The 26,698-nt window shown below is 38.3% G+C and overlaps 1 protein-coding gene across 7 annotated transcripts in view; it reads right to left on the bottom strand.

Annotated features, from left to right (window-relative positions):
• The window catches only part of INVS (inversin), a 203,359-nt gene that overhangs the window by 81,434 nt on the left and 95,227 nt on the right, over window positions 1-26,698 (bottom strand). The window contains exon 2 of one of the 7 annotated variants that reach the window (XM_054520366.2): window positions 10,088-10,175. The exons of the other annotated variants lie outside the window; for them this stretch is intronic. The gene's annotated coding sequence lies outside the window, so the exon portion shown is untranslated. The remainder of the gene's footprint in view (window positions 1-10,087; window positions 10,176-26,698) is intronic. 7 annotated transcript variants of the gene reach the window in all.

Below are 26,698 nucleotides of genomic sequence, written 5' to 3'. Positions count from 1 at the left end.
CATAGTACCTATCATATATACTCAAAGTGTAATAATGCAAAATAAGCAGAGATGTTAAATCCCAATTTACAGGGGAAGAAACTGAGATTCAAAGAAGTTAAATGTTTTGTTCAGGGCCCTCTGGTTAATAAGGGAGGGATGATTAGTTTTCTTAAAGAAAGCTATTTATGGGTACAACTAAGGTAGAGGCAGCTTATTCAAAGTTTGGATCCCAGGGCCGGGCGTGGTGGCTCACGTCTGTAATCTCAGCACTTTGGGAGGCCGAGGCGGGCGGATCACGAGGTCAGGAGATTGAGACCATCCTGGCCAACACGGTGAAACCCCATCTCTACGAAAAATTAGCCGGGTGTGGTGGTGGGTGCCTGTAGTCCCAGTTACTCGGGAGGCTGAGGCAGGAGAATGGCGTGAACCCGGGAGGCGGAGCTTGCAGTGAGCAGAGATCGTGCCACTGCACTCCAGCCTGGGTGACAGAGCGAGACTCCGTCTCAAAAAAAAAAAAAAAAACAAAAAACAAAGTTTGGATCCCAGACTCAAACGGTCACCTAAATGCCAACTCAGAAGTCATGGTAGGCCCACCCACTTGCAGGCAGTACTCTCCACGTCAGTTAAATCCTCCAGTCTGGTAGAATCAACCCACCTCAAGAAAGAAGCAGGCGGGGTGTGGTGGCTCATGCCTGTAATCCCAGCACTTTGGGAGGCTGAGGTGGGTGGATCACGAGGTCAGGAGTTCAAGACCAGCCTGGCCAACGTGGTGAAACCCCATCTCTACTAAAAATACAAAAATTAGCAAGGCGTGGTGGCAGGCGCCTGTAATCTCAGCTACTCAGGAGGCTGAGGCAGAGACTTGCTTGAACCCGGGAGGCGGAGGTTGCAGTGAGCCGAGATCGCACCACTGCACTCTAGCCTGGGTGACAGAGCAGGACTCCGTCTCAAAAAAAAAAAAAAAAAAAAAAAAGAGTAAGAAGCTTATCTACAAGGGCCACAGCAAGAGTGTTAATGAGCCAGGCCAACCATTACATAGTTAAGTCTGTGTAACATGGGAGCTTTGAACAAAATAAGACTCTAAAAATTGTTCTTCTGGGCTCTTTTCTCAGATCTATTTCCTCATTTTTACTTCCAGTTGGAGGTTTCTATGTGCTTGGTACCTCAGATATTTCAAGGTCAGTGTGACCAAACAGTATTGCCTGATCAAGTTCTCAGCCTACTTCATGCCTATTTATCTCTCCCTATTCAGAGGATAATGGCAGGCAGGATTATTTGTCCATTTGTCATCCTTAACCTTGTTAGAAGTGGGCCCTTTTAGCATGATAATGCATTGATGTTCTCCTATGAGGGACTATCAATATTAGTAAGGAAGACATTTTTTAATCAAGCAGACCACCTACTGTGAAGAATGTGCAGCTCTACAGCAAGCTTGTCCAAACCGTGGCACCCGGCTTGCATGTGGCCCAGGATGGCTTTGAATGTGGCCCAACAAAATTCTTAAACTTTCTTAAAATGTTATGAGATTTTTTTGCGTGTTTTTTGTTGTTGTTGTTGTTTTTTGCTCATCAGTTATTGTTAGTGCTAGTGTATTTTGTGTGTGGCCGAAGACAATTCTCCTTCCAATGTGGCCAAGGGAAGCCAAAAGATTGGACATCCCTGCTGTAAGGCAAGGTTACTAGAGTGACAGTGAGGTGCAGAAGGACGAATGAGAACTAACTGCTTGCCCACGGGGCAGAGATAGGATTGACTCAGTCCACCACAGAGGCAGAGATAAGAGAAGATAAGAAAGACCATGGCTAGGAAAGAGGATCTGTAGACTGTCTATATTAGATGGGAAGACTTGGAATAGGTGGAAAAGCCAACGGACTCTGCTGGGTATTTCCTCTCAGAGAGGCTTCCCTTGACGACCCTAAATAGAACTTACTTGTTATTCTTTATTCTAGTACCTATTCATTTCCTTCATAGTACTTTTCTCAGTTTGTAATTACATATATATTTGTTTGTTTCTCTTCAGTGTGAGCTCCCTCACAAACTGTAAGCTCCATGAAAGCAGAGACCATGTTTTACTGATCCCTGTGCTCAGCATAGTTCCTGGCACAGAATAGGTGCCTAATAAATATTACTTGAAGAAATGAGTAAATAAGAAGAAATGAAATATCTTCTAGAGGTTTTTGTTTTCATTTAAAAATTCTTATTTACAAGCCTGGGAGTGGTGGCTCATGCCTGTAATTCCAGCACTTTGGGTGGCCGAGACGGGCAGATCACTTGAGGTCAGGAGTTCAAGACCAGGCTGGCCAATATAGTGAAACTCTGTCTCTACAAAAAATACAAAAAAAATCAGCTGGGCGTGGTGGTGCAAGCCTGTGGTTCCAGCTACTCGGGAGGGTGAGGCATGAAAATCCTTGAACCCAGGAAGCGGAGGTTCCAGTGAGCTGAGATTGCACCACTGCACTCCAGCCTGGGTGACAGAGCGAGACTCTGTCTCAAAAAAAATTAAAAAAAAAAAAAAAGATAAAAATTCTTATTTACAGTTGCTATATTAGATCATAACAGTTAAGAATCTTAATTCTCAAATACCTGGTATTTGGTTATTCTCACTTTTTAATGTTTCATTTTTCTGAGCTTCATTAATAGTGTATATCATTTATCTGGACTTGTCATTTCATTTGATGTCAGTTCTTGAGAAGGAAGATGCTAAAATTTCCTCAAGAGGGCACCCTGCTCTAAATTTCTTGCCATCTTTTCTTTGAAAAAAAAAAAAAGTGCCCAGGAAAAACAAATCTGTGTGACACTTCATACCAAAAAATAGTTTGACCTTTCTGAACATAACATTTCAAACATTACAGAATAATTCATCATGACCTTTTAAAGATATTCAATCAGACAGTCATTTTGATTGGAAATTAGAGGAAAAGGGAAGGAGAAGAAGGAAACTAGTATATGTTGGTGGGGGTAACTACTGAGCTATAGACACAGTGCTTGGCATATTTACACTTTACATTATTCTGAGGACTCTACCCTCACAAGACACAGTGCAACCCAGTAATGATATTTACTCATTCATTCATTCATTCAACAAATATTCATTGAGCCTTGTTATGAAGCAGATAACAGTACAATGCTTGTACTTTGTTTTACATATTACAAAGCTCTTTGACATAATTTCATCTTTGTTTCTCACAGAAGTATCATCAAAAATTTTCACAGATTAAATAAATTATCCTCCTGTGCCTCTATTTTCTCATATATAAAATAGGGGTAATAATGGTACCTGAAGTTATTATGCATATGAAATGAGACAAATGATATTTGTAAAAGTTCTCAGAACAGTGAACAAAGCAAATGCTCAGTAGATGTTTGCTATTATTATAGTTTTCCAGTGTGTACTATTCAACAAAACATAGATGGTCAGATAGAACCAAGAACGGCCCATGATAAAGGGCATGCAGATAGAAAGAGCTGATTGTAATATACACAGTTCAGCTAGTGATTAAGAACCAAGATTAGGAAAAGGTAAAGGTAAAAATAGTTAGAATATTATAAATAGAGTAGTCCCCCTTTATCTCCTGGGGATACATTCCAAGATCCCCAGTGAATATCTGAAACTGCAGATAGCACCAAACCCTACATATATACTATTTTTTTTCATATACACACATATCTATGGTAAAGTTTAATTTATAAATTAGGCACAGTAAAAGATTAACAATGACTAATAATAAAATAGAACAATTATAATAATATACTGTATGAAAAGCTATGTGAATGTGGTCTCTCTCTCTCAAAATACCTTAGTATTTTTAGACCATGGTTGACCACAGTAAATGAAATCACAGAAAGCAAAACCGTGGATAATGGGGAATTATAGTAGTGGTTTGTCTGAATTTTTTTTTTCACGCTGAGAAAGATGTCTATATTCTGCCTACAGATAATGATGATATAGGACCAACAAAGGCATAGCCAATAGGAATTTAGCAGGTACCCTGGGGAGGAGTCAGCTATATGATAAGGCCAGCATCTCCTATTTCAAATGACAGAGACCCATCAGATATTATCTATGAAGGCTGGACTAGAAACAATATAATTTACTTGGACCAAGGCCAACCTGTTTGTTCTCCTAAACAAGCAACCGGCTGGGCACAGTGGCTCACACCTGTAATCCTAGCACTTTGGGAGGCCAGGGTGGTAGGATCACTTCAGCCCAGGAGGTCAAAACTGCAGTGAGCCATGATTGTGCCACTGCACCCCAGCCTGGGTATCAGAGAAGACCCTGTCGCAAAAAAAAAAAAAAAAAAATTGTCCATTGTATGCAAATTCAATCTTTGGGAATGAGCAGAAGGGACAGAGAACTGTAAAGGCTAAAATCAGGAGAATACTTCTAGTATCAATGGAACAGAGGAAGATACTAGTTTGAGGCAGCAAGCTAATTTGACGACCCTCTGAAGGTTGTGTGACCCTTTGGACCCAAGTTATAGGCTACTATGCTTCCTGTAAAACCTTCTCATTATAGAAAGTCTAAATACTTCCTCAATATTTCTTGAACTGAGGAGTTCTTATGTTTTTGAGAATATTCTTATAATGCAAATACTTTTTGGAGGATTTGGAAGTTAATCTATTTTTTTTTTTGGGACAGAGTCTCGCTCTGTCGCCCAGGCTGGAGTGCAGTAGCACAACCTCAGCTCACTGCAACCTCTGCCTCCAGAGTTCAAGCAATTCTCCTGCCTCAGCTTCCTGAACAGCTGAGATTACAGGTGCCTGCCACCAAGCCTGGTAAATCAGCGTTTCGCCATGTTGGCCAGGCTGGTCTCAAACTCCTGACCTCAGGTGATCCACCTGCCTCGGCCTCCCAAAGTGCTGGGATTACAGGTGTGAGCCACTGTGCCTGGCCTGGAAGTTAATCATTTAGTATAACCTGTTAGAGCTATACAGAAACTGATCCTGTTGGGAGGACTGTTTGTTTTAGGGTCTGCTTGTATAATTTTGGAGTGGGTAGGAAATAGTATAAGAGCAAAGGAGATAATAGATCAAAAGCGGATATATGCTTAAGAAAACTCTGACGGTAGGTAAGCAGAAGTAAGGGAGCTGAAGTTACAGGAAGGTCTTGATTTAGTCATTTCAAAGGACATTACTCTGCTATGATCAGGTCCATCATGCTTCTGAAATGTGAAAACATTTCCCAATATCTCTGAAACAGTGAATAAATTTTTTTTGTTTGTTAGGTGGTCATAATTTTCCTCTAAATCTTCCTGTAATTAACACCAAGAGCTTCTTTCATCTGTCACATAAAGATTATGTATGACACTTAGATTTTCTCCAAATGTATGAAAAGGGTGAAAGAGAATGAAAAGTTCTCTGACCCAGAGAATAGCACTTGAAATGAATCTGGGAAACAAATTAGCCCAAAATGTGATTTTTAACTTTATATTTGTGTCTGTCAAGTTCTCTTAAGATGAACTCCTTTTTTTAAAAAAGCATATAGCTATTTAATGGTAATAACAATGATATGGAGATTTTGAGAAAAATACTTTGATATTTTGCTTTGGATTTTTCATTTTTAAGTAATAAAACCTAACAGATAAAGTTAATACTTCCTTTGTGTCCCCAATTCCATTACCTTCTCTCCCTCTTTGGAGACTACTATCCTGAATTGGGTGTTTATCATTCCAATAAATGTTTTTATGCTTCTATTTCATACAAACATATATATCCATAAATGACATACTATTGTTTTACATGTTTTCAATCTTTGTACAAATGGACTTGTATGAATCGCGTCATTTTTTACTCAAAGCAGTATTTTTTAGATTTATTCAAGTTGCCTGGGTTCATACATTTTCACTGGAATAAGTATGCTGTCATATGAAAATAATATATTTATTCTTCTCTAGAGGAATATTTAGCATGTTTCTCATTTTTCAAGATTACCCAATATTGTAATGAATATTCTCATACATATCTCCTGGTAAATATGTAAGAATTTCTGAAACTTCTGGGTTGAGATTGATCTCTAAAATAGCTACTCCAAGTTAATGTTAATAACAGTAATGTATGAGTTCCTGTTTCTCCACATCCTCACCACACTTGGTTTTGTCAGACTTGCTAATTTTTGCCAATCTGACGGTTACAGTTTTTTGTTTTGTTTTTTAATAGAAGGGGTCTTGCTATAGCTTGCCCAGGCTGAACTCAACTCCTGGGCTCAAGTGATCCTACCACCTCAGCCTCTCAAGTAGTTGGGGCTACAGGCATGCACCACTGTGCCTGGCCTACAGTTGTGTTTTAATGTGCATTTCCCGAATTGAGGTGGAACGTTTTTGTATGTTTGTTGGATATTTGTTTCTTTTGTAAATAGCCTTCTTGTGTTGTAACTCATTTCTGAACTTGGCTATTTGTTTTTTTTCTTACTGATCTATAGGAGTTCTTTATGTATTCTGGATACTAATTCTTGGTTGGTTTTGCAAATATCTTCTCTGTGTAGCTTATCTTTTTGCTTTGTTTATGCTCTCCCACTAGGAATGAACTCATAATCTGAATAATATTGTTTGCTTTGTTAGCATTAGATTTCTTCAAATATTTTGAAATTTCTGTCTGCAGGTTCATTTTTGCTTTTCATTTGTTTGCTTTGTTTTCCTTTTTTCTCCTTGTTGACCCATAGAGCGTCTTCCACCCAGCTCCTAGTCCATTATAACAATCTGCTCTTACACAGATCTCCTGGAGCCCTGTCTCCAGTGATATTAGGGATGTCACAATTATTAACAGTGAGCTAGTGAGTAGCTTCCTGACCTGAGGCTTGGATGGTGTCCTGCTTCTGCCATTTCTCTAGATAAACAGCTTCCTATAAAGCTATAGCCTCATAGTGAGAAAAAGAATATTCCAAAATTCTAAGAATTTTCTTGCCTTTTGCACAAATATGAGCACCTTTTAATCACTGAAAAGGAAGGAGGCATCTTCCTGAACCCTATTCTGAAATCATATTCCACAGGACTGCTGTTTGTTCCCAGTAAGTGCCTTTATTATTAACTTATAGATAATTGGCAGCTGACCCTCAAAATATTCTGGATCCCACCTCTGCATTTTTTTCCCAAAATGGCTACCATATTTTCTATATCTGCCTCCCTGGGGCCTTTGCTATTTGCTTCCTCTTCAGCTGAGACAATTACTTTAACAGACTTCAATGCCCAAGACTTGACTAAAACTGCCTACAGTGGCCACTCTCCCCACTGGAGTACTGAAGAGGCCAGATGTTTTCCCAAAACCAATACTTTGGGACCTACATGTTTTCCAATTAATTTCTTTGCATTCTTGTTCTCTCTGTGTCCCCAGTGCTTATATTTTCTGTCACTGTACTTGGAGAGAAAAACAATTGCTCACTATATATATAAATGTTCACTATATATTTTTTGTTTATTTACAAATTGGTATATAATTTTGGCCTAGAAAGATAACTATATTTATAATAGCACACACAAATGTAAAGTAGGTACTCTGTCATAGTTCATTCTAAATCCTAACTATATTATATACCCAAAATGCATTACTTAAAATTGAAATGGAAAAATAGAAACATGATTTATTAATTCTAATGATAGCTATATAATTATTTATAAACTCTCGAGGCATTTACTGTATTAATTTTTAAAAAGAATTACTATCCCTAGGAAGTATATAGGTCAAAAATATCAGTAATTTCATTATATCAAACTTTTCTATAGTGGTTGCAGACACAAATGAGTTTTGGAAATACCACAATAGTGTTGGGAGAGGCAATCTGCCCTGGGCCTTGAATGTCCCTGAATGTACTTACTGGGTATGCCAAGAATGCAGAAGCTTGACTCCACTTTACTGGGACCATTTTCCAGAGTGGGGTTTGCAGTGAGCAATCTTGAGTGATGAGGTAATGTCACCCACCAGGGCAAAGAACAAGCAGGCTTGCTTACTACTCTATTTACTAAAAGCTGGAGATTCCCAAAATCTAGCACTCTTCAGATGTCATGCAAACCCACTGTGTGCTGGGCCCATCTGAGTCCTCTATATTGCCCCCATGATCCTTGGAGGGGAGGGAAACTGATGCAAACAGATAAGTACTCCTAGCTCCTAGCTCTGCCATTAGTAATGACGCTTTTCGTCTCTGATGGGAGTCTTGTGTCTTTTGCCAGCATCTGCAGCTAACTTATTACCTTGTAAATAGGGTTAATTAAATGCCAGAACTGACAAGACAGTAAAAGATGATAGGATACTGACAGAGACATAGTTTTCCTTTCTTTCTTCCTTTTTTTTTTTTTTTTTGAGACAGAGTCTCACTCTGTTGCCCAGGCTGGAGTGCAGTGGCGTGATCTCGGCTCACTGCAACCTCTGCCTCCCGGGTTCAAGCAATTCTTGTGCCTCAGCCTCCCAAGTAGCTGGGATTATAGGTGTGTGCCCCCATGCCTGGCTAATTTTTATATTTTTAGTAGAGATGGGGTTTCACCATGTTGGCCAGGCTGGTCACGAACTCCTGACCTCAAGTGATCTACTCACCTTGGCCTCTCAAAGTTCTGGGATTACAGGCATGAGCCACTGCGCCCAGCTGGAGAGACATAGTTTTCTTGAAGAGTAAGGACAAGAACCCTAGAGGCCCATTCTCTGGTATCCTCAGGTTCAAGGGTAGGAAGACCCCCTGAGATCATGCCCAGGTGGTGGGCAAGGTTAAGGGGCAAGTGACCCCAATATTCTCTCTGTTAATGAGTCTGAATGGTGAGAGGTGGGATTAAAGCAAGCCACCAAATACTGCCTTTGTTTTTGCTCACCTTCCTCTGGGCAGGCAAAAGAAGGAATGGTACATGACCACGGGGGCAGCAAGCTGAAAGACCATGTGGTTGTGGCTGCTGGGCCAAGAAATCTCCAAAACAGAAATAAATGGAGAGAACAATGAAGATCTTGCTATTTGACATGAATCTTTAGGTGGACTGAAAACATTAGAAGTTCATTTGGTTGAGACATGAGTGAGCAGGTGCTCAAAAGTGAATGTGAATGCAAAACCTTGCCTAATAGGACAGAGTCAACTGTTCTATGTATCTGATTCCTGTTTTAGCCTGACTTATTTGACAGTGAGGACAAAGCACTGGGTATACAGGTGGCCACTGTCTGAAGCAAAGCTGCTGGCTTAATGGTCCCTTAAATGCCTTGGCCTGGTTTACTGATGCTTTGGCTAAGCTAAAACCCGATGGTGTCCAGTAGGGAGCAGTAGCTGTCCAACCTCAATGACAGCTCCAGGAGACTGAATGGTAATGACCAGCTAGCCCAATGGGCTGAAATGAAAAGCCATCACCCTTACCTTAGGCAATACTCCCAAAGACTAGCCGTATTTTTACTGATTCTTGATCTGCTAACAGTACTATAGTCACCTGGTCTGCCACTTGGAAGACTACAGTTGGTAAATTAAAGATATTCCTGTTTGGGGCCACAAACTAGAAACAAATTGTGGCTGCCAATCAGACACTTTGGGTCACTCACATAGATACCCACGGTAACAGTAAGGGCCTGCTCTCTGATAAGACTGACTGAAATCAAGTTGCTGAACAAGTCTGTATTGCCTGGTCACTGGGACTTGTCACTAGGATCCATCACTGCACTAGATAAAGCAATGAACCCACCACAATAGACAGGATACAAAGTAAAAGGTATGTTTTTCATGCAGAAGATACCACTGCATACCAGACTTATGTATCTTGCCAAGTTGGCCTCCTTTTCTTGTGGTGAAGGAGTCCACATTACATGGAGGATTGCCCTTGCCCCTTCCCAGCAGGGACCTCTGTCACCTCCTCTTGGGCTCACCTAGTGCCTTTCCCCCATAGACATTTTTCAGGTTATGGTGTTGCTGCTCCACCATATGGAGTTGCTGCTCCAGTCTGATTAGCCTATTCAAGCTATAGCACTGAGGACCATGTTTTGGGGTTCCTAGACCTTCTATAGTCTGACCATGATATGCCTAACAATGAGCCAGTAGTTAGGTACTTAACGGACATTCCATGCTCCCTACCATCCTCAGGTATCTGGAATTGTTGAGAGCTTGGAATGGCCTTCTTGAAAATCAACTCAAAAAGGTTTCTGGCTCCACCTCTCTTACCTCCTCCTGGTCCACACTCCTGTATGAAGCAGTTTGCTTACTAACTGTGGCCACCTTCAGAAAGGGTTCATTTCATCCTTGTAGCCTCCTGGGAAATAATCAGGACAAAAGGAGTGCGGGATTATATACATCTATTTTGAAAATTTGGGATTCTGCCTGGCCCAACCCTGGTTATCATGCTTCTTTCTTTTTCCCAAAAGCAATCTCAGGATGGTTTGTTTCATATATCCCTTGGGTGGCCGCCAGCCAAAAGGGGGCTTAGAGATTCAAGCTTAATTCGGGTTTACCCACCTGGATTCATTTTGTTCAACTGATATGGTCCCAGATCATAAATATCCATAATGACCATCTGATTGAGTGCCCTGCTCACCGAGTCATTCTATAGTGGTCCACATAGGCCAAAATGGAAGACATAATAGGTTTCTAAATTTGTCCCATATGCACTTACCCTTCTATAAGCTATGGGCACAAGTAGGGGATGACTGGAGAAAAGGCGAAGTTATATCTACTGGAATGGGACACATTAACTCTGTGGCCAAAGAAGGAAAGCAACAACTTCAGCCCCTAGGAAGGGAACACATGAGACCTCAGGAAGTACAGGGATGGGGAGGACAATTAATACTTTCTTTGTCCTCTGGATCCACAAGTGCATCCTGGCAAAACAAATATATAGTTAGCTACCTGAATCAAACAGCAGCTGAGGCCAGCCATCTGACCTGCGTCTGTGTCATCTCTGACCATGTGCTTGCTATGAAACAGAAAAATTCACATGGGCATTGGTGGTTCTTAATTCTTTTGTTGTGCTTGATACCATCAATGACAGCTTCTGAATGTGGACCCCCTTGTATACATGGAAGTAGAGGGACTGGCACAACCTTATTTTAATCTGATGTACACAAATCCATATGCTTCTTCTGACATGTGAGAAGCTTTGGATTATGTCATGCATGGCAACTGAAGCAACAACTACTTGGTGATATTGCCCATGTGGCTTAGACAAATCAACGTAATGGTTGATCCAAGTTTAATGACAAATCCTGAAATAAAGTGACTCTTTATTTCAGCCTCTTTAGGCTATATGTTTGTATGTAGGAAAGAGTAGGCCATGGTATATTCCACCTTTGAGTTTGGGGGTTGCTTTTTGGCCCCTGTAATCTAGCACCTCCTGTAACTATCTGCAATGAGGCCAAAGATTAGCATGTCAGTCTAAACGCCCTTGCATGGGTCACAGTAGATAACAGACCAGCCCTAGATTACATCCTAGCTGTATAAAGTAAGATCCACTTTCTCCTCTGGGGCTTATTCACAGTTGATTTAGTCCAAGATACTGAGGGACATAGTTGATACCAATATTACAGGATGTTTTTATCCTGCTACTTGGAGTCTTGTTAAGTAAGTGCTGTATGAGACAAATTAAAGTGATGGTCCTAGTCTCTCTTGGTAAGATTAATAAGAGTAGCTGAGGTAGTGGCATACTCATGTCAAGACAATGCTGGGCTGACGGATGGGTTGTTGGAAGAGTCAATCTACCATGGGCCTGAAGCATTCCTAAATGTTCTTACTGGGTATGCTAAGAATGCAAAGTCTTGGCCACTCTTTACTTAGGTAATTTTTCAGGGTTGTGTTTGCAACAAGCAACTGGAGAGATGAGGTAACGTCTTCCTCTGGGCTTACTAAGTGCTTACTATAAAAGTGGTAGATTCCTGAAGTTCGGTGTTCCTCAGTTGTGACGAAAACCCACTGTGTGTAGCCTCTGCAACTTCCACATGTTCTCTGGGGGCAAGGGAAGCATAGAGGTGGCGCTCATTCTTTTTGCTGTGTTGTGAGTAATAAACTACTTTGTCTCTGACCCCGGAGTCTCGTATCTATTGTCAGCATCCATGAAACAGTAACAGACTAACTTCTTAGCTTATATTTAGGGTAAAATCACATCTCAAACTCCACAAATCATTCAATATCATTGTAATATGAAATGCATTGTAAGGGCAAGGAATGGTGGCTCATGCTTGTATCCCAGCACTTTGGGAGGCCAAGGTGGGCAGATCACTCAAGCCCAGGAGTTAGAAACCAGCCTGAGCCACATAGTGAGACCCTTTCTCTAACTAAAAAAAAAAGAAAAAAGAAAAGAAATGCACTGTAAGAGGAAGTAAAAAGTAAGATCAGAGAGGTGAGCAGGGGTTATAAAATGGATAGTCTAATATGTTATGATAAGGAGCCTAAAATTGATCATATTGGTAAAAAGGAGTGCTATAGACTGAATATATGTCCCCCCAACCCCCAATCCCCCCCAGTTTATGTGCTGAAATTCTAACGCCAATGTCATGGTATTAGGATACGGGACATTTGGAAGATGATTACATCATGAGGGTGGAGCTCATAAAGGGGATTAGTACCCCTAAAAAGAGACCTCAGAGAGCTCTTTCCCTCCCTTCTGTCATGTGAGGATACAGCAAGAAGACAGCCATCTATGAACCAGGAAGCAGGCCCTCACCAGACACAGAATCTGCTGGTGCCTTGATCTTGGACTCTCCAGCCTCCAGAACTGTGAGAAATAAACGTCTGTTGTTCCAGCCATCCAGACTAAAATATTTTTGTTATAGAAGCCCAAGCAAACTAAGACAGGAAAAAGGGAAGATTTAAGAAGGAAATGACATGACTGGATTTGTGTTTTTAGAAAAGATGCTGGAGGTTATGTGAAGCACTGATTTAAGGGGAACAAATCTTTAGGCAAGCAGAGCAGTAAGGGGGTTATTACAGCAATCCACAATAGAAATGTTGAGAGCTAAATGGAAATAAGGGAACAGATCAGTGAAATATATAATAAGATTCCTGAATGGCTACCAGATAGAGGGTGTTACCAACAACTGAAGAGATGGAAGAAAAAAATAGGGTTAGGGATAAAAATTTTTGAGTTCTGTTTTTTTTTCTAAAGTGGAGTTTGAGGCACCTGAAGGGAATCTATGCAGAGAGGTCTAGCAAAAAGAAAAGGTTGTGGGGGAGGGGCAGATATATACAGACCTGAAGATTAGAAGAGATGGCTAGATTCAAGATATAGATTTATGAGGCATCTATATTAATAGTTGTCTCAACTGTTTTCTCAGAAGACATTAATTTTCTGACATAAATCAAAGAATATAAATTGGAAATATGAATCTCTACACCCTTCTTGAAATATAAACATAATATAAATATCCACATAAATGGCTCAGTACAATGCAATCATGAGTTAGCTACCACTGTCATATAAAATGCAGAGTAGAAATGGATTAGAAAGGAGAATGCCTTCTTGTATGCTTAGATAATTTTCTTACTTCAGTTGATTTCGATGTCTGTTTGTACTCTGGTTTTGTCGTCTTTAAAGTGATTTTATAGGGAAGCAAACAGTTACAGCAATCAACTCATGAAAGACATAAATTCACTGAGCTACAGAAATAAAATGAAATCTGCATTGCTTTTTCCACTGACCGACATTCTTCCTCTTTACTTAAACTTCTGATTGTCAAGGCTTAATTCTGTGTTTTATTGCTAAAAGTTCTAAGTACTGAACAAATATGATGAGAATCACATCACTAATCTGCCATCTTAAGCAAATCTTTAAAAATATATTTTTTAGTTATTTGACAATTCTCTAAGCAAAGGCTAAGAATGTGCTCCAAAGACAGAATAGGAGCTTTATTTGCTATTTTCCAAGTTTAAGATGTTCATCCATCTGGCAGAGCAGCTAGACAATACATGAGCCAAGAACATCTCTCTGGCTTGAAATAGTTCTGGCTCTCGAAGAGGATTTGACTGAGGGAAAGGCAACATCTTTAGTTGCTCTGTGGCTGAACTCTTCTAATATTTCCCCCCAATGCCTTCTCCAAGCCTTGGCTCTATCCACTAACTTGGTTTCCATAGGAATAGACAGAGCTATCAAGTGGCACGTAGTCAAACAGCACAAATGAAAGAAGGAGAAAATGTTACTGTCAAAAAAAGGCTTTTCTCTATGAGAGGAAATTATGGAAAGGTATTCTTGACTCTGAGGCTTCCTTATCCAATGCCAGATTTTTCATGTGCTCTTCCTGACTAATACAGCCTATTTTATTTAGATTATTATGAAAATTAATCCCTTCATTGGAGAGCCTTTTATATATAGGAAACTAACCAAAAATAAATATTGAAAAAAGTTATAAAATGCTGTGATGCTTATTTCCACAAGGATAATTCTGTTGTGCTTGTGAGGTACTCTCATTTATTTAGAGTGGTGCTTTAAATTGGTACAACCTTTTAGGATGATTATAAAGTATATTTGGTTTCTCACAGTTGGTATTTTATTTAAGGACAACTTTTTTTTTGTCTTAAACTCTAGCAAAAGAAGTTCTCAAACTCTAGCATGCATCAAGATCGTCTGGAGGGCTTGAAAACACATAGGCCCTCCTCCAGAGTTTGTCATTCACTGGTGTAGGGGCCAAGAATCTGCATCTTGTAGCAAGTTTCTGGGAAGTGCTGGTGCTGCTGGTCTAGAATCCTAAACTTTGAGAACCACTGTTGAAACAAAGAACCTAACCTAGGAGTTTCCAATCCTTAGGAGCTTAAAAAAAAAGTCTGTTCCCATCCTAGATCAACAAAATCAGAATTTCTGGGACTTTGGAATTAATATTTCTTAAATTTTCGGTAGGTGATTCAAAAATGCAACCGGGCTTGAGAAGCACTGACCTAATTAAACCATTCATTCAACATTCAGTGGTTATTTTTGATGTAATTACTCTGTATCAGACTCCATGCTAAGAGTTGGGGAAGCTTTATACAGATGTACGCTTGTATGCAATGCAAAATTATAAGCAAGGAAGGGTAAATGCATAAAAAGGATACAAAAACAGACCACAGAGACAGGATAGAAGATGTACTTAAAAGTCATTTCTTGTGACTTCTTCAAGATGTCCTTGTGAAGAGGGGAAAGGGTTAGAATAGAATGACTTCATGAAAGAGATGGCAGTTGAACAGGATCTTAATTTAGGATCACTAACACTTTGGCACTCCTCGATGTCTCCATCTCGTTCCTGCTCCCAATTTCTTTGATATGGAGGGCAATAAGTATTTTCTGAATTTTATGTAAAGTGCTATATAAAGACAGCTTCAAATCTTACTCCCACCCCTTCCAATCAATTTGTCCCCATAAGCTCCTCCTATATGCATATTCTGAAGCCAACATTAGTAAGTTGTGTATATCATGTCTCTTGGATCCACTTATTACATGCTCCAATAACCCCCACACTATCCCTCCCTTTGACCGTAATAGAAAGTGAAACCATATGCAATGCTATTCACTGCTGTCATACAATGAGATCAGTTCTATGATAGCGGTAAGGACACACGGTAGTAAGAACTCTGTAGAGGGGCACCTAACCCAGCCTTGAGGGGTCAGTAGAAGCTTACTGGAGAAAACAGTGTCTGAGCTGCATGTTGAAAGTATATGCAATTACGCCAGCTTAAAGTAGGAAGGAAGCTGAATGTGCGAGGGCATTGTGTGTGGAGGATGAAAAAGAGGTGACTAGAATGAAAGCTTTAAATACACAGTATGTCTGAGGATAGAGTAGAACTGGGGACACAGGACACTGAAGCCCAAAAGATAAGCAAGAACTCGATGATGAAAAGTGCAGGGTCAAGGAGTTTGGGCTTTTCCTTTCAGTCTTCTGAAGTAGTACTGAAGGATTTTTTTTTTTTTTTTTTTTTGAGATGGAGTCTCACTCTGTTGCCCAGGCTGGAGTGCAGTGGCATGATCTCGGCTCACTGCAAGCTCTGCCTCCTGGGTTCATGCCATTCTCCTGCCTCAGCCTCCCGAGTAGCTGGGACTACAGGCGCCCGCCACCACGCCCGGCTAATTTTTTGTATTTTTAGTAGAGACAGGGTTTCACCGTGTTAGCCAGGATGGTCTCGATCTCCTGACCTTGTGATCTGCCCGCGTTGGCCTCCCAAAGTGCTGGGATTACAGGCGTGAGCCACTGCGCCCGGCCAGTACTGAAGGATTTAAGTAAGGGAGTGACATGAGAGAGGTCTCAGCCAGAACACCCCCACACCCAAAGGCAAATCACTGAAGTTTTCCTAGCCTCCGTTTCCTCTCACATGAAAAATAAGGAGGGTGGATTATGATCTAAAGCCCACCCAGCTTAATGTCCTTTGACTCTATGATTCTAAAAGGCAGAAGACCCACTCCCTATAGCTACTTCAAAACTAAATGTTCTTTATTCTAACTGACTCAACAATGACTTAATTTCTAATAATTTTTATTTTCCTTAACCACAGGGTAACAGTTTTTACACCTATTTCCTTTTTCCCAATACTGCACAAGTAATTCATTTTCCTAGCATATTGATGTTCGCTTTAGGGGATCCAAAAATGCCACTCCATGGGGAGGCAGTATGGTGTAATAAAATGAGAATGGATTTTGGAACCAGTCAGATCTGGGCACTTCATTGGCTATATTATTAATAACTGTGAGCAAGTTACTTCTCAAAGCCTCAGATTTCCCATTGGTAAAAAAGAAAAAAAAGTGACCAGTGCACAACGAGTACTCAACAAATATTGGTTTCTTTCTCAGATACCATCATCGCTCTCCTCTCATCATAAAAGTAGTCTCTGTAAACAAAATAGCTTTCATTTGCTCCTAATGTTCTCATTGTTTGATGTCCATGATAATCTGTGTAGCCTGTTCTCCTTACTGGCCCTGACCAGCCTTCTCAGTAACACTGCAAGCAAAGTTATTAAAACATCATATTTTAATATTAAACTCAGAAGCTAAATGCAACAAATCTTGTTTAACTCCTGGTTCCTTTGAAGCACCCCAAGTCTTGTAGGCTCCATCTTTAGTTTTCCAACAATGTACCTTAGTTTTATTGATCCTAGCATGCAGTTTAGAAAAATCAATTCGCCTACTCTGCGAAGATATGTGCCTTTGGGGGAACTGTTTCAAACAACTGACTGAATCCATCTGTTGCCTTCTCTACTTCAGTTCCACACTATGGATGGGATTTCTTAGATGGTGGGAAAAGACAAATATACAGACAAATGTATAAGTAAATTCAATTATACTAAAAAACCTTTAATGAACCTCATTCAGACCATGCATTAAAGGGTTTAATCAAATGCTGAGCATAACTAGTAATCTGACTTAGTAACTATTATCCATTTTCAAAATGGTAGCCTAAATCCTCACAGTGATGATGCTTGAATTCAAAACTGTATCTTCTAGTTTCAAATTTAGCCATCTTTAAAAAATTATATCAAAATATACCTCCATCTGCAAATCAATCCCTGAACTCTATACTGCTCCTCATCTGTCTGCCACCATTCTAGACCTTTTTATTTGAAACTAAGAGAAGCAACTGAGTTGAGAAAGCATAATGCTACAGCTTAGTGGCTGAAGTGAGGAATAAAGATTTGCAGATTAAAGACTATTTTAGTTGTGTCAATTTGTAATTTATGCCAGGGTAGATATCCTATTTGTTATAGCTATGTTTTAACTCTAATCTAACTATTCTTCCAAGTGCAAGCACACTACAATTCTGAAATCAATATTTTGGTATTTCCTTCAAGCCCTTTGTGGACCAAATGGAAATAAACAAACATACATTTTAGAAACCCATTCAAAAATTAGAAATTATATGTTTTACATATATTGAAAATTCTGAAAAACTATTAAAAATTGGGAAAACAAAGTAAGAAAAAAGGTTACCAACAATTTTATTACCCTAAGCCTAACACAAGCTCTGCTAGCATTTCTGTGAAAACTCTTCTAATCCTTTTTAGTTTTTTGTTTAAAAAGAGAGAGGATTTGCATAGTTTTCATCAAAGTATACATCTAACTGTATATCTTAAATAAGAAGTGGTTTTAAAAATAACTTGTGCAGCTGTGCACAGTGGGTCACACCTATAATCCCAGCACTTTGGGAGACTGAGGTGGGTGAATCACCTGAGGTCAGGAGTTTGAGATTAGCCTGGCCAACATGACGAAATCCCATCTCTACTAAAAAAAACAAAAATTAGCAGGCATGGTGGTGCACACCTGTATTCCCAGCTACTTGGGAGGCTGAGTCATGACAATCGCTTGAATCCAGGAGGCAGCAGTTGCAGTGAGCCAAGATAGTGCCACTGCATTCCAGCCTGCGTGACAGAGTGAGACTCTGCCTCAAAAATAAATAAATAAACAAAAAATTAAAAATGAATGAATAACTAAATAAATAACTTTTTCATGTGGCAGCCATCATTGTAACAACCAACTCAGGTGTGAGTGGTCAAATGATGCTAACAATAGAGTGGGTTTCAGGGGTCCCAAGATATTTATATAGTTTCAAATTAGCTCCCACAAGATACTTATTATTTATAGTTACAATGGAAAAAATAGTGATGTCACATCAGAGGAACCTGGCAGGAGCTTCTTTATTCAAGTGAATAATCCAAAATTAACACCATTACTGGGACAAATTGATGACACATGTTCCCTGATATGAGGCACTGAGAGGAACACAACATCACTCCTGTGGTATTCTTACCAAAAGTGCATAATCTGAATCTAATTATAAGGAAATATCAGACAAATTAAAAAGGAAGGCTACTGTACAATTTAACTGGCCTGTATACTTAGAACATGTGAATATCATGAAGTACACACATACATACACAAAAGACTGAAAAACTGTTGCAGATTAATGAAGACTAAAAAGACATAAATGATTGAATGGAATGCCTGATCCTGGATTTTTTTTTTTTTTTAAATAGATGACATTGTTGGGACAATGGGCAAAATCTAAGTAAGATTTTTGGATGAGATAATATTATTTATGTTAACTGCCTGATTGTGATAATTGAGCTGTGGTTATGTAAGAGAATGTCTTTGTTTTTAGAAACTATGCACTGAAATTTAGGGGCAAAGGAGTATCACACCTGCAACTTACTCTAAATGATTCAGAAGGCAATATCTACACATTCCCATATATCAAGCCAAAGTAGAGAGAAGGATAGAGCACACGTGTCAAAATGTGCACATTTGAGGAATTTGAGAGTATATGAAAATTATTTGCACTGTTCTTGAAACTTTTCTGTAAATTTGAGATTATATCAAAACATAAAGTTAGAAAAAAAGAAAAAAACTTAAAATTTTTGTTATAAAAGCAATAACATGTCCATTAAAGGAATTTCAAAAATAAAGTATAAAGAAGAAAACAATGATCAGCCTGCACCTCTTAAACCTGAGGTAACTGCAGTTTACATTTTTACATACTCTTTTCCTGTCTCTTGTCTACAAGGAGTTGTTTCTTATCCTCAGATTGCACTTAAATTTCAAAATCCTCCTTAATCATGCCTTACTTAATATTCACAGTATTCTTGTTGTGGAAACCAGAATTATTCTCACTACTTAGATGAGGAAATATAAATTCAAAAAGATTAAACTATGGGTTTACTTTTAAAAGATTATCTGTTTATATCCTATAATAGAAAAAAAGTCACTAAATAGCTGGTTGAGCATGATTCACAAACTGTCTGAGATCTAGTTTCCTGTAAAATGAGAAGTTAGTAGTAGATGATCTCTAGGATTCCTTCTAACATTAAAATGCTACAATTCTAACATGTTCTATCATCACAATTTTTTTTTGTATAGAGAATTTGTAGTGCCTAGCACAGTGCCTCATTTATAGTGGGCACTACATAAACATTTTTTGAATAAATAACAAATGCTTTACAAATTGTAAAATGGATAGTTATCGAGGTTACCAAGATTGAATACTATATGTGAGTGGTTTGTAAAGTATAATTTATAATTATAATTAATTATAATTATTATTGATGATTTGGAATAGAAAATATAAAACAAATTGCTCATTATTCTAAAGTAGAGATTAAAGTTAAGACAACAGATAAAATATGTCACCTTTTTGTAGGACTCTAAGACATTTACTATGAAGTTTATTTCTATATTACTCTTGTTTCAAGTATAATTCACCTTATTCTCATCAATAACCAATTTAACTGACTGTTTACAGACAGATGGAGAGACAAATGACAAATTAGTACTCCCCAGGTTTGTGGCATGGACATAAAAAGTGAATTTATTTTTCAAATACCTTTTATAGCCATAGCCTTGCAAGTAGAAGACATCTTATCTAGTTTACTATTGATCCAAATGACAAGGCTGAGCATCAGATTAAGGATATGTCAGAAACCTGAGAAAGGCTACCAACAGATGCAGCAGGATGGCAGCTTCCTTCAAAATGATCTATTAAGGCTACTGTGTTTACAAAGGCAGTCGAGAAAACAGCACAATATACTAGGTCACCAGCAAAGTGGCCATAAAAACTTCTGATACTAATGTGAACCCCCATACACCAATCATGATACACGTTTATTTTCAGCAATAAAAACTATGCACAGACTTTTGCAGATAAACAAAAAATATGTGACTTGTTTTTCACCCCACATCCCTTTCCTATTGTCACAGTGTCTTCTTCAACGAAAGGAAGCATTCCTAAGAGATGACATCTGTTGTGAGATAATGGGAGATACTATATAATTTAAGCTGACTGTCAACCAGAAAGGTCAAGCGCAATTCAAGAATTTCATTTTAAGATATTTTCTTTGGTGATATTAAAATATGACATAGCTAAGTAGGTAATGACCAAAAAATATCATGCCAAAATGGAGTCCTAAAAAACAGAAATTCTGAGGTATTTCTTATATATAGCACAATATTTTATATAAAAAAGAAACATTATTTTTGGTATAACATACTAAGCATACTTAAAAAAAAGTAGCGAAACAACAACAACAACAAAAGAAACCTGTTCAGAGGTGGGAAAATCTTTTTTTTTGTGATCACCTTGGGATTAGCACATCTTTATGGAAGATCCATTACTTTCTAGACTAGTATGAATTGAAGAATTTTGTGAGAATCATGGGAGTAGAAAAAGCTGCAGAAAATTCCCCTTTCAGATGCCTTTGCACATACTTGAACTGTTTTTTCAAAACCCAGAGTGCTCTGAACAATATCAAGAGACCAATATTTGACACTGTTAAAAACTAAAGAGATAGATAACTGTGGTCTAAGTCGATTTAAAACATCAGCCAACTATTCAACTTCTTTAGTTTGCCTTTTAAACCAGCATATGATACTTTTTTTATGGCAATTATAGAATGTTTTTATCATCAGCTTAAATAGCAGTGAATAGAAGTGAACTGCATTATCCTTATTAAATGCTATAGGTCTAACTTGTCAGGACAGCTGGGTTTTAGTCCTGGCTCTAACTAGTTATCTAAACATAAATATATCATTCAATTTACCAAACAATTATTGAGTACCTTCTTTGTGTAAGGCATTGTTTTTAGTTGTGATGAGTAAAACAACTTTCTGGGCCTCAGTTTCCTCAATTGTGAAATGAGGAAATTCATTTAAGTTATAAACTAATATTTTATTTACCAAAGTGTTTTACAGATCACTGTTTCCTTAAATGCTGTTAGTTTATGCTGGAAAAAAAAAGGCATTGGGATCAAATGATTATGAGAAATTTTGGACTTAAAAAATTAATGGGTTTCTTCACTGTGCAACTTCTCAGAGCTTCTAGAATGCTTATACATGCTAAATTTTCAAGGAGGGACATGCAGTAGTTCCTACACTTATCTGACCATGGGACTCATTTTTTTACACAATATTACATGTGAATATTACTTTAAGAAAGAAGATTTGGGGCTGGGCATGCCCAGCACTTTGGGAGGCTGAGGCGGGCAGATCACCTGAGGTCAGGAGTTTGAGACCAATCTGGCCAACATGGTAAAATCCTGTCTCTACTAAAAATACAAAAATTAGCCACGCATGGTGGCGCACGCCTATAAGCGCAGCTACTTGGGAGGCTGAGGCAGGAAAATCGCTTGAACCGGGGAGACAGAGTTTACAGTGAGCCTAGATCATGCCACTGCACTCCAGCCTAGATGATAGAGCGAGACTCTGTCTCAAAAAAAAAAGGAAGCTTTGGGAAATGCTGCACTAAATATTTTTCAAGGTTCATTTTAGCTTTTATAATTTGTATTTCTTTTTATAAGAAACACAGAGCTGCTAAATACCTAGCCTGGATAAAATAAACTTGAGAAAAAAATGTTCATAAAGCCAAAGAAAAAGTTACCCAAGACTACAGTTATTAACAACAAGAAGTCGAGCTACTGAGTAATAGGCAATATAAAACATTGAGAATGAATAACAGTAAATGGGGCAGGAAAACAAAATTACAGGGTATGTTTGGAGCAAGGATTTAAAAAAAAATCAAGAGTTCTTTCAAGCTACTTTATCAAAAGTAACTGGTATGTGCTTCACAATGGCTCACCAAATACTATAGATGCTAAACATCAAATGTATGTTGGACTTTATGTTTTGTACCTTAGGAGATATAATTTGCTGAGAGCTACGGTGAAATATCTATGTTATTGCCTGCAACATGCCTTGCACTCATCCTCTACAAGCCCATCACATTACTTTCAAGCCTACCACTAACTCAAATTCCCTATCACATCCTTAACTCTTTTCTGCCAATGGATAAGAGATATTGCTCTGGTTAGAATTAGGTGGCAGTAAACAGGGTTGTAAAGCTCAAAGCTTCCAAGTGCAGTCATGCACATCTGGGGAGGATTTCTGACAGCCCACAATAAATCTAGTTAGTCTAAGGAGACTAAATTTATGAATGAGACTGCTTAGTAATAGAGCCAAGTTCAAGAATGAGCCTGCTGACCTAATAGTGGAATATTCAGTGGAAAGAACAAAACTTTGGAGGTGCAGCAACTTCTTTAATTCTGAAGGCCACCAAAATAAGTAAGCAATGTCTATGAATGCTACTGTGTGACATGGAAGGTTAAAGGGATAGACAAGTGATATGCGGAAAGAAAGGAGAGGGAAGAGAGAAAGAAAAAAAGGAAGTGGAAAAGAAAAAGAGATGAAAAAATTTAGGATTCGATAGGAAATAAAGAAATTTGTATAACAGGAAACTCTATCATTCTCTTCTGTAATCAACTTCCTCAATGTTTCTAAAAAATGCCATGGCCATTTCTGCCTTTTAATCTTTGCTCACTCTATTCCCTCTGCCTGAAGTTCTCTCTGGGTTCTCATTCTATGTCAAAAGTTGACCATTTCCTTAAGACCCACCTGAAATTTCAATTCCTCCATGTATTAGGCAGGTTCAGTACAGGAAACAGAAGCCATTTAGGTATTTTAGGCAGGAAAGATTTTAATGCAGGGAATTATGTACTTATAAAGTAAGTGGAAGGACTCTAGCTAGGCTTAAGGAATGACTCCCTGAATGATGTAAAGTCGCCATTGTGATTACAGTATTAAGTTCAGTGCACATCTGCAGATGCATCAGGAAGTCAAAACAAAAAAAACTATTGTAATAACTGCTTTTCAACACCCAGTCAGAAGAATAATGGAAATTGAAATGTTCTATAAAAGCACCCCCTAATGACTGTTCCTGCCTCTGAATATGAGAAGCACTATGGCCAGACTTGCTTGTATGGGACACTCAGCATACTAACACTGGCTTGTAAGATTATGCCCTCTTTAAGTATATGTGCCCATTCTCCTTATCTTGGGTGTAAGGCCCTTGCAGCTAGAACCATAGTGCATGTCTCTAGTCTCTTACTCTTCTGATTAAACCTAACTCAATTCCTTTGGATAGTTCTTTAAAGTATAAATTGCTAATTATAAACAGGTAATGCCTGCTTTTGCAGACTATACCTTTCCGGTTTAGTGTAAAGGAGTGCTAGCCCAACACTTCCAAGGTAATTCTGGCTTCCAGTCTTATATCTTGTTGTGGGATGAAATATTTAAAACCTTTTGTGGAAATGTATGTCTATAATTAGCAAGTGGTTGAGATTCTTTTATCTTTGCAGATGGAAATGATAATGATAATTGGGGTTGGGGAGCAGATGGACACATTTCTGATATGTCTGAAATCATTCTCAAAACTTGACCTAAGTGGTTTGCATTCTCCTTGTACTTGTTTGGAAGCAATTGTCCATCACGTTTCTGCATATCTGGTAATTTGGACTATCTTTTCAAAGACGTCTGCATAACTAGTTGCTTTGGAAGCTAGAAATGGTACCTCCCTTCAGGTTAGAGGACAGATTTGTTTGCTAACCAGGATAATAAAGATAATGTTTCATTTGGTGGCAAAGGATAGGCAGGTTTGCTCACAGCCTTGATGTAAGATTGGAGGTTTTTAAAGTTCAAGTTTCCTCAGGTGTGACACTGACCCTCTGCCTTTGCAGCATCTACGTGGACTTGCCTCCATACCACCCTTATGGGACTTGGGGGCAAAGAGAACCAATGCAGACATGAAGCTCATGCTACCTGCTGTGCCATAAGCAATAAACTGTCTAAATCAATTTGGAATTATGGTCTTTTTAACAGCTGAATCTATGTGGCAAGCCAGCCTAGCAGCTGCAGTAGCTTGACTGCTTGACAGTATTGTCTTTTAGGAAAGTGCTCATTGACTATTTGTTACATGAGTAAATGAGTGAATGAAATCTGGCTGCAGTGTGAAGAATGGTTTGAAGAGGGGAAAGACTTGAATCAGGAAGATTGGTAGGCTACTTCAGTTGGTTAGACATTAGATGTGGTAAATCAGATTAGAATGACGGAATAAAAGAGATGGGTAAAAGAGCCAAAAAGGGGAAGCCCCATATATGCATATAGACTCCCTTAAAATCCTTGGCTGATCCCTGAACTGACTATGTATGGGAGACTCCAAGATGTCTGCAGAAACCCACAAAAGGAAAGTTGAAAAGCTGATCAGAGATTTCAGCTACTACCCAAGGCATAGGGGTGGAATTTGGAGTTTGAGTTCCACTTAGTTAGAGATCTTAGTACATATTTCAGACTTCCCATTGAAATCTCAGAAGGGCCATGCCTTAAAAGTATAGACTATGTACCAGGACTGTGGACCTGGTCTAATAGATTCAACTAGACTAAGGGAAAAACCGAGACACCCAACAAGCTCAGTGTAATTAGTCAGCTTTAACTTTTGCAAAACAAAAAGTCAACATTCTTTAGAGGAAGATAACAGAATCAAGAGTCCCTACAAGGTATCATCCACAATTCTGAGTATACTATAAAAAATTACTCCATATGCAAACAAACAGAAAAACAGGACTCAATTTTAAGAGAAAAAAACAAAATAAATAGATCTTAAGATAACCCAGATGTTGGAATTAGCACACAAGGAATTTACAATAGCTTTATAAATATGGTCAAAGACTTAACAGAAAAAGATGGTCATTAATTACCAAACAAATGAGGGAATCTCAGCAGAGAAAAATTACATAAAAAGAACGAATTGGAAATTCTACAATTGTAAAGTACTATATCTGAAATGTAAAAATCATAGCATGGACTTAATAGTAGACTAAAAAACAGAAGAACAAGCCAATAAATTTCAGTTTAGATCAACAGAAATAATTAAATTTGAAGACAAGGAAAAAATGTTTCAAAAATCAATAGAACCTCAATGACCTGTAGGACAATATAGAAAAGTCTAATGTTATGTCTAATTGGTGTCCCAGAAGAAGAGAGAATGGAACAGATAACAGTATTTGAGAAATGATTTAAATTTGGTAAAAATATCAACTTTTATATCCAAGAATCTCAGTGAATCCAAAGCATGGTTAATATAAAGAAAACTACCTCTATGCACATGATACGGAAACTATTGAAAACCAAAGCTAAAAAAGAAAACACTGAAAGAAGCCAGAAAAACCACCACCACCATTATACACATAGGAACAACAGGGATGATGGTGTACTTCTCATCGGAACCGATGGCTACCAGAAAACAATAAAATGATATAGTTAAGTTTTATGAGGCATAGTGTAATATTCCAATGCAGTAAGTGAAAGATGCATACTGTAAACCCTAAAGCAACCTCTTAAAAATAATACATAGGTATAGGTAAAGAGCCCATTGAAGAACTAAAATGAAAAATTAAAAATTTGATTAATGCAAAAGAGAAAAAGAAAACAGATTGAAAGGAGCAATAACAGATGGCTCAAAATAAAAATAATAAGATGAAAAACTTAAAATCAACCATATCAAGAATTCATTAAACATAAATGGACTAATGTTTCAATTAAAATGCAGATATTGTCAGACTAGATAAAAAAGAAAGTCTATAAGAGATGCTTATGTTGTCTACAAGAGATACACTTTAAAGACACAGATAGGTTGAAAGTAATAACAGAAAAACATTTGCCTGAAATGAGTGATAAGAAAGTTGGAGTGGCTACATTAGTAACAGATAAAGTAAACAATAAGATATTTACATAGTTTCAAAGTACTGTCCCTCAAAATATTTATTGATTATAAAGATAAAAAGCCTACAAGTATCTTAATTAAGTGAGCAAGTGAATGTAATTAGTGATGAAAAGCATCAAAATTTTGTGACACATAATAGGATTCAATAGGAAGAACACAGCATTACTCCTATGATGTCTCTGCCAATATGGACAACACAAATCTAATCATGAGAAGATACCTAACAAACCCAAATTGAGGGACATTATATAAAATATGTAGCCAGGGCCAGGCATGGTGGCTCACACCTGTA

Source organism: Pongo abelii, chromosome 13, assembly GCF_028885655.2.
Source record: "Pongo abelii isolate AG06213 chromosome 13, NHGRI_mPonAbe1-v2.0_pri, whole genome shotgun sequence".
Classification (NCBI taxonomy): Eukaryota; Metazoa; Chordata; class Mammalia; order Primates; family Hominidae; genus Pongo; species Pongo abelii.
This window is presented reverse-complemented; position numbering and strand designations above follow the sequence as displayed.